Source organism: Branchiostoma floridae, chromosome 5 (genome assembly GCF_000003815.2).
Source record: "Branchiostoma floridae strain S238N-H82 chromosome 5, Bfl_VNyyK, whole genome shotgun sequence".
Lineage (NCBI taxonomy): Eukaryota > Metazoa > Chordata > Leptocardii > Amphioxiformes > Branchiostomatidae > Branchiostoma > Branchiostoma floridae.
Genome location: NC_049983.1, coordinates 23221713 through 23229093, shown reverse-complemented (window position 1 = coordinate 23229093; position 7381 = coordinate 23221713).

Genomic DNA, 7381 nt, shown 5'->3' with positions numbered 1-7381 from the left:
AACGTGTGTCCTAGGACGTTTTTGTTGCCCATGTAAAACTGGGAATGACGCGCTACGGTGCGCCGCAGTGAGGTATCTTCGGAGGTGCCACAATGCGGCGCGCTACAGCACGGCTCGCGTCACGCTAGCCCGCGGCGCGACTTTGTCGGCGCGCGTGCTTAAAAAATATGATTGAAAAATAAGAGTGATACAGGATGAATTCAAACAATTTCAAAGAGTGGCCATTGCATCATGTCCAGTTGTCACCTGGTCAGTCGCACACTGTGAAACCGCACGGGGCGAATCTTAAGTGGCAAAGCTTATGATCATGAGGTCAAGGATCTTCTAAAGCAAGATGACCTGTGCGCAATTAAATTATTGTGGCGTCGCCCTAGCCTGGGGAAAATGTTACTGCTTCGTGTCCGACGATTAGATACGGTCTGATGACCACATCTCACCTGTGCAGAATATTCTGGAACGTTCAAGAAGGGAAAATGTAGTCGACTGTTGAAAAAATTGGGGAGGCAATACATAACGCCGACGGCGCAAAAACTTTTTGTAACCGACATCCTCCACTCCTTACATGTACAGATTGACGCAGAGTTACTCGTGGGACAGACCGAGAATTGCCAAACAAAAATTACAAAAGCAGACAAAATGGCATGCTGCATACCACAGTCCATAGCTTGTATAGGAAAAGGAAGCAACGTCGACATTTCTAGCATCGATACTTTTGCGGCGCGTCACCGAGGCCGTGTCTGGCGCGACACCGAGGCCGTGTCTGGCGCGTCACCTGCAAGACACCAGAAACTCACCAGCAAGGACTGCCAGACACGTGGGGCCGTGTCAGCATTTTCACCGAGACGGGGTGGGCGTCGTGTTGGGTCGTGTAAAACATCACGCCGTCATGGCATTCGGCACCGTGTCGGTCCTTCATCGAGGCAGTCGGCGCACGATCATCGGGTCACCATTGAGCCCGTGCATAGAGCATGAAACATTTGGCGCATTCTAGTCCGAGATTAGAGTGCATTTTCCTGATTTTGCTCTGACAACGTTGAGCAGTGCGCGAGGGATCTGATAAGAGAACTGGACATTTAGCATGTCAAGCTTTAATACGTGTACACAATCTACGCCATTATAGTCCCTACCTAAACGCCTAGAAATAGTTCTGCCCAATCTGGACACTTTTTTTTATCAAACTTTGTTCACTTCAGAAGTTTAGTTCTGCTGACGGGAGAAAGCCGGGGTCCTCTACAGGTGAGTTCCGAGGTCAAGCTTAGGGCGCGGTCACATCGTCGTAGGCCGTCGTTCCGAATTTAATGCTGTGCGATTTGCAAGCCGGCTGTGACAGAACCCGCCGCCCACAGGGATATAAGGGTCTGTACGTCACATGCGCGGTTACCCGCAAAAGTGCTCAGATTGCAATGGTCATTGTACCACTATTTTACGAAGGATGCGATCAGGACCTAAGTTGGGGTCGGACAATCATCTCCGTTGTATCTTGCAAAATTTGAAAGCTTGTTTATCATCCTTTTCGTAATCAATATTTATATATAATTCTCTGAGAAGATCAGGTATGATTTGATGTGTCACCTGAAAATTCCAGAATTTTTTTCCTCGGAAAGGCGTCTTTGAAGTTTTAACTGACGCCGTATTCCCACGTGACGGCCACATTATGCCCACATACGTTGTTTTTTTCTTCTAAAAAGAAAATGACTAGAATGAGTTTGTTCGTCAGTGTTTCTGTATTTGCGTGTGTGTGTCTTTGTGTGTGTCTGTGTCTGAGTGTGTAGACATATATGCACATACGTGTTTGTGTTTACGCGTGTATGTGTTATTGTGTTTGAGTATACGAGTGTGTGTTTGCATGAGTGTGTGTGTGAGTTGATGTATGTGTGTATGAATGTGTGTGTGTGTATGTGTGTATGAATGTGTGTGTGTGTTTGTGTGTAAACGATGGTTGCAGACGAAGCTGGCCACCGGTTGTCGTGCACCGAAGGAAGGCAAATGGCAAGGAAATGTCCAATTCAAAGTCTTTATTCCATTCCTGTAAAGTCTCACAATGGGTTCCAGGTAGCGGCAGCACTACTCTCAAACTATAGCAAAGTGTCCGGTCTAAAGTCTCTGCTACTGCTCACTTCTGCTCGGCTGTCTGAGAGTGGTCCCGGAGTCAGGCTTCCCGCCTCCTGACTGAAGAAATTTCCTAAGTTTCAGCTTTTATTTCCTTGACTTTTAGGATCCTCCCCCTGGCCAAATCTGAATAACAAATGTGAATTCCCCGATTTTGGTTGGTTAGAAATATGCAGAGCAGAAGTGACAGTTCATCAGAAACGGATCTTTTCCAGTTACAACTTGACTGACATTTTGCTGCGAAATAGTGTCAAAAACCCCCATTTCCCATTTATGTTCATTAAAGTGCTGATACCGTCAGGTCAGAGGTCTGGTTCACGAACTCACTGACCAGGTCACTACACACCCTGTTACCCCCTGCAATACTGTAATCGTGAAACCCGGATCAATTTTTAACACTCAACAGTCATGTCATACATCGATCACCTAGGACCCGTCCATACCAAAGTAGGGAGGGTTTACAAAGGGTAGCTAATGCTTGCTGCCATACCTGGTAGGAATACAAGACTTTTCACTCAGTAAAATTAGTCATACAAGAAAAGAATAAGTACATAAAATAATTGTCTCGCACATGTCAGTCTATCACATCGTTCCGATCTAACACTGGGTTCTTTACTGATGTTTCAAAGTCTATTTTGCTAGATCGTGGCTTCTGAGTAGACTATGGTGACGTCGGGTGTCTCAAGTATCTATCTCTTAATTGGATGTGACCCCCTGCTTTGGTTGAGGTCACTGTTGCCCAGGACTAGGTTTGTCCAGCTTTCCCTGTCAATCACTGGAGACCACCGGAGGAAGTCTTCTAGGTTACAACTGGTATCCTTACTTGTCAAAAGATAACATTCGGTAGGAAAGTATAGCACACATTCAGTGATTACTGTACTTATAACACAAGATATTACATTTCTCTCTAGATTTCATCAACAACTCTAAGAATGGGCAACTTTTAACATATGTCTGTCCTAAGTCTTAGGCTATCTTAGGTACCTGTGCTGTATGCCCCCATTCTGTCTTCAATGGAGATGTTAACTTCCTACCCTCGGGTTTGTGCAGTCAACGACCTGTTAACGTACCATAACTAATTATCATTTCTAGAACTACCGAGCATCAGACTAGAGCCACAGCCTGGGAATGGTGGCAGTGAAGAAGTTCAAATGAACTGGCTTTCCTTCCGCGGGTTCTCAAACCCAGCAGAGTCTTTATCTGTCAAAGGATCGTTTTAGAAGACGTACGTCGGCCCGGCTCTTGTCATCTGCGTGTTGGCTTATCAGATATCGCTAATCGGTCATTTGAGATAACACCCTCGCCCACAATCTGGTGTAAAGGGATGGGCCGAAGTAAGGAAATACATAGGAAAACGGGGGCCAAAGTAAGTAAATACTTTGGGAGACAGCTATCATTACATCAAGCAGGCTAGGGGCCTGCTTACATGTGTTCGTGAGTTTGTGTGTTTGTATCTGAGACTGTGCGCGTGGGAACGCCAAAGGGAAGTTGTTTTTGATTGGCAAGATATGCCCTTAGACAAATTTGTTGGTGTTCGAGTCACGCGGTGTTCTCATTACACCATTAGAGATGCCATATAAGGTGTGGGGTATCACTACCCACCTTTCGCCGATAACATGTGCAAAAATTATCGTGTGCACGAGTTCTCGGAAAGCGTTACTAAGTGATAATTACTCACTTAAGCGACAGTCTGTCTAATCAAGGGCCGGTTTACACGCGGCAAAAAATTGACTTAACCTAAAAATGTCCTACGACGTTCGATGCACAACGTGTGTCCTAGGACGTTTTTGTTGCCCATGTAAAACTGGAAATGACGCACTGCGGTGCGCCGCAGTGAGGTATCTTCGGAGGTGCCACAATGCGGCGCGCTACAGCACGGCTCGCGTCACGCTAGCCCGCGGCGCGACTTTGTCGGCGCGCGTGCTTAAAAAATATGATTGAAAAATAAGAGTGATACAGGATGAATTCAAACAATTTCAAAGAGTGGCCATTGCACCATGTCAAGTTGTCACCTGGTCAGTCGCGCACTGTGAAACCGCGCGGGGCGAATCTTAAGTGGCAAAGCTTATGATCATGAGGTCAAGGATCTTCTAAAGCAAGATGACCTGTGCGCAATTAAATATCTGGCGTCGCCCTAGCCTAGCTGGGGAAAATGTTACTGCTTCGTGCGCATGCCCGACGGTTAGATACGGTGTCATGACCACATCTCACCTGTGCAGAATGTTCTGGGACCTTCAAGAAGGGAAAATTTAGTCGACTGTGGAAAAAATTGGGGAGGCAATACATAACGCCGATGGTGCGAAAACTTTTTATAAGCGACATCCTCCACTCCTTACAGATTGGCATCCCCCACTCCTTTACTGGCATTCCCCACTCCTTACACATTGACGCAGCTACTCGTGGGATGGGCCGATAATTGCCAAAAAAAATTACAAAAGCAGACAAAATTGCATGCTGCACACCAGTAAACAGCTTGTACTGAAAAAAGAAGGAACGTCGACATTTCTAGCATGGACACTTTGTTAGCTAAATGATTTCTGATCTTTTTTCTCGTTCTTGAAGACTCACTGACTTGATTTCACGGATGACATGAGGCTACAGCTAGCCCAGAATGCACCTGGTCAGATTTAAGGTGAAGGACGATTGAGGACGCACACCCGACAAAATAGCGCAGATTAAGTTATTGCTGTGATTTCGATTCGATCGATGTGTGTGACTTTTTATTGCAAGACCACTTATTCAGTAATCAATAAAAAATGTCCCCAAAAGCCGACCGGTAAATCGATTTTTATGACATCTATAACTGCAATTATATACTATCCGCAAGAGGCGCTTTCCTCCAGTAAACGGCTGATTGCATCGACAGGACAAACAATCACGTCCGACACTCGCTCGAATGCCGAAACTTTCTTACCCGATCCTGTCGGAAATACACAACCTTTCATCTCAAATTGAGTAAAGAGACACTTAATATTTGTTCTCATTACTCAATTAGAGATACCATATCAGTTTGGGGGTATCACTACCCACCTGTCGCCGATAACATGTGCAAAAATTATCGTGTGCACGAGTTCTCGGAAAGCGTTACTAAGTGATAATTACTCACTTAAGCGACAGTCTGTCTAATCAAGGGCCGGTTTACACGCGGCAAAATGACTTGTCCTAAAAACGTCCTACGATGTTCGACGCGCGTTATGTGTCGTAGGACGCTTGTTTTGCCCATGTAAGAATGGAAATGACGCGCTGCGGTGCGCCGCAGTGAGGTATCTCAGGAGGTGCCACAATGCGGCGCGTCACAGCACGGCTCGCGTCACGATAGCCTGCGGCGCGACTTTGTCGACGCGCGTGATTAAAAAAAAAACATGATTAAAAGATAAGAGTGACACAGGATGAATTTAAACAATTTCAAAGAGTGGTCATTGTATCGTGTCCAGCTGTCACCTGGTCAGTCGCGCACAGTGACTGTTAAACCGAGCCGGGCGAATGACTTGACTTGACGTGGCATGACTTACGATCATGGGGTCATGGATCTTCTCAAGCAAGAGGACCCGTGCGCAATTAGTTATCTGCGTCGCCCTAGCCTGGGGAAAATTTTACTGCTTCGTGTGCGACGATTAGATACGGTGTCATGACCACATCTCACCTGTGCAGCATGTTCTGGGACCTTAAAGAAGGGAAAATTTAGTAGATTGTGGACAAAATTTTGAATTGGGGAGGCAATACATAACGCCGACGGTGCGAAGACTTTTTGTAAGCGACACCCCCCCCCCCCCCCCCCCCCGTGGCCGCTTCACCCCGAATTTCAAACCACCGCGAACATTTTTCCGTAACAATAAGAGCCTTCAGTGCTTGGTGCTACCGGGAAATGGAATCCACCGCGAAAAGTCCATTTTCCCGCTTCCGCGAAATTAAATCTCCGCGAACTTTTATCCATGGATCAATAGCGTCGCCTGGCATTCCTTACTAGTACTTCAAAGAGTCGTCAAATAAGATAAATCCTATATTGTCATGGGACAAAAGCGTCGCCTGGCAATAGTCACTAAACCTGCAATCCTCTATCATCATACAGGTTTTTTTGCCGGGGCGCCGCAGGCGCCCGGCTTTGTCCCCGGTTTAATGGTTCGTCCTTGGATGGGTCTGCTATGGTCGCAAAATGTACCGTGCGTTTTTACGACAATTCTCAGCCCTTCTCAGCCCTTCAAATAAACGCAATGTACCGTGCGTTTTTACGACAATTCTCAGCCCTTCTTAGCCCTTCAAATAAACGTTGTAAGAATACTGTTTATCCATGACCTCTACTCGTACAGAAAACATTGCAGCGCTCATTAGCAAAGTCTAGGAAAGGAAAATGTTTCTTGATTTGCAGTAAAACACTGGTCATGTAACATTTGAGGAGTTGTCGTTAAATCGCACGGTTCATTTTGCGATAGCGTTGACGGGTCCGGGTATTTAGCGGAATAACCCGGAATAACCCGGAATAACCCGGAATAACCTTAATAAAGGATGAAAGCTACCGAAATACAGTGTGCTTTGATAAGTTAAGATCGCAGAATGCAATATTTTGGCATAAAATAATGTATATATGGCCATGGGAACAAGAAATATTACGGTTATTCCGGGTTATTCCGGGTCATTTCGGGTTATTCCGGTAAATACCCTCACGGGCGTTGACGGTGCGGAGGAGGTGAGATTTTTATCGTACAGAAATTGGTACAGTTTGTAAAGTTATCTTTCTGGAATTCGGATGTATTAAAATATAACATTACATTCTAAGGCGTAGTGTCATGTGAGTAAAATGAGCACGACATTTGACGAAAGATTTTGTGGAGGGTATACAGTCAAGTTTATTGTGCAACGATTGGAACAGTTTACGTGCGGGTGGGAGGGGGGCGTGCGTCTATATATGCAGCTGCAGGAGGTCCTGCAGGACATTTTCGATCGTAAGAGTAACGTACAATTTGAAAAGATAGTGATCATGAATTCGGACACATTGAAACATATTTCCAAGGAACGGTATATAGTTTTTTTAGTAAAACCAGTGTGTGGGGATTGACGAGAATTTAGATAGTTTAATGGTGCACTGTGCTTGAGCCGATGCGAGGCATTATGCAGGGCATTTTTGATTGTAAAAATATCGTACAAGTTGAAAAGATGGATCGGATTCTAATACATTAAAACATACATTTCCAAAGAATAGTAGAAAACAACGGATTGTAGCTAACTGTTAAACAATCAGCAAAGCAGTTGGCAAGATGTCACACCTGAACTTTTG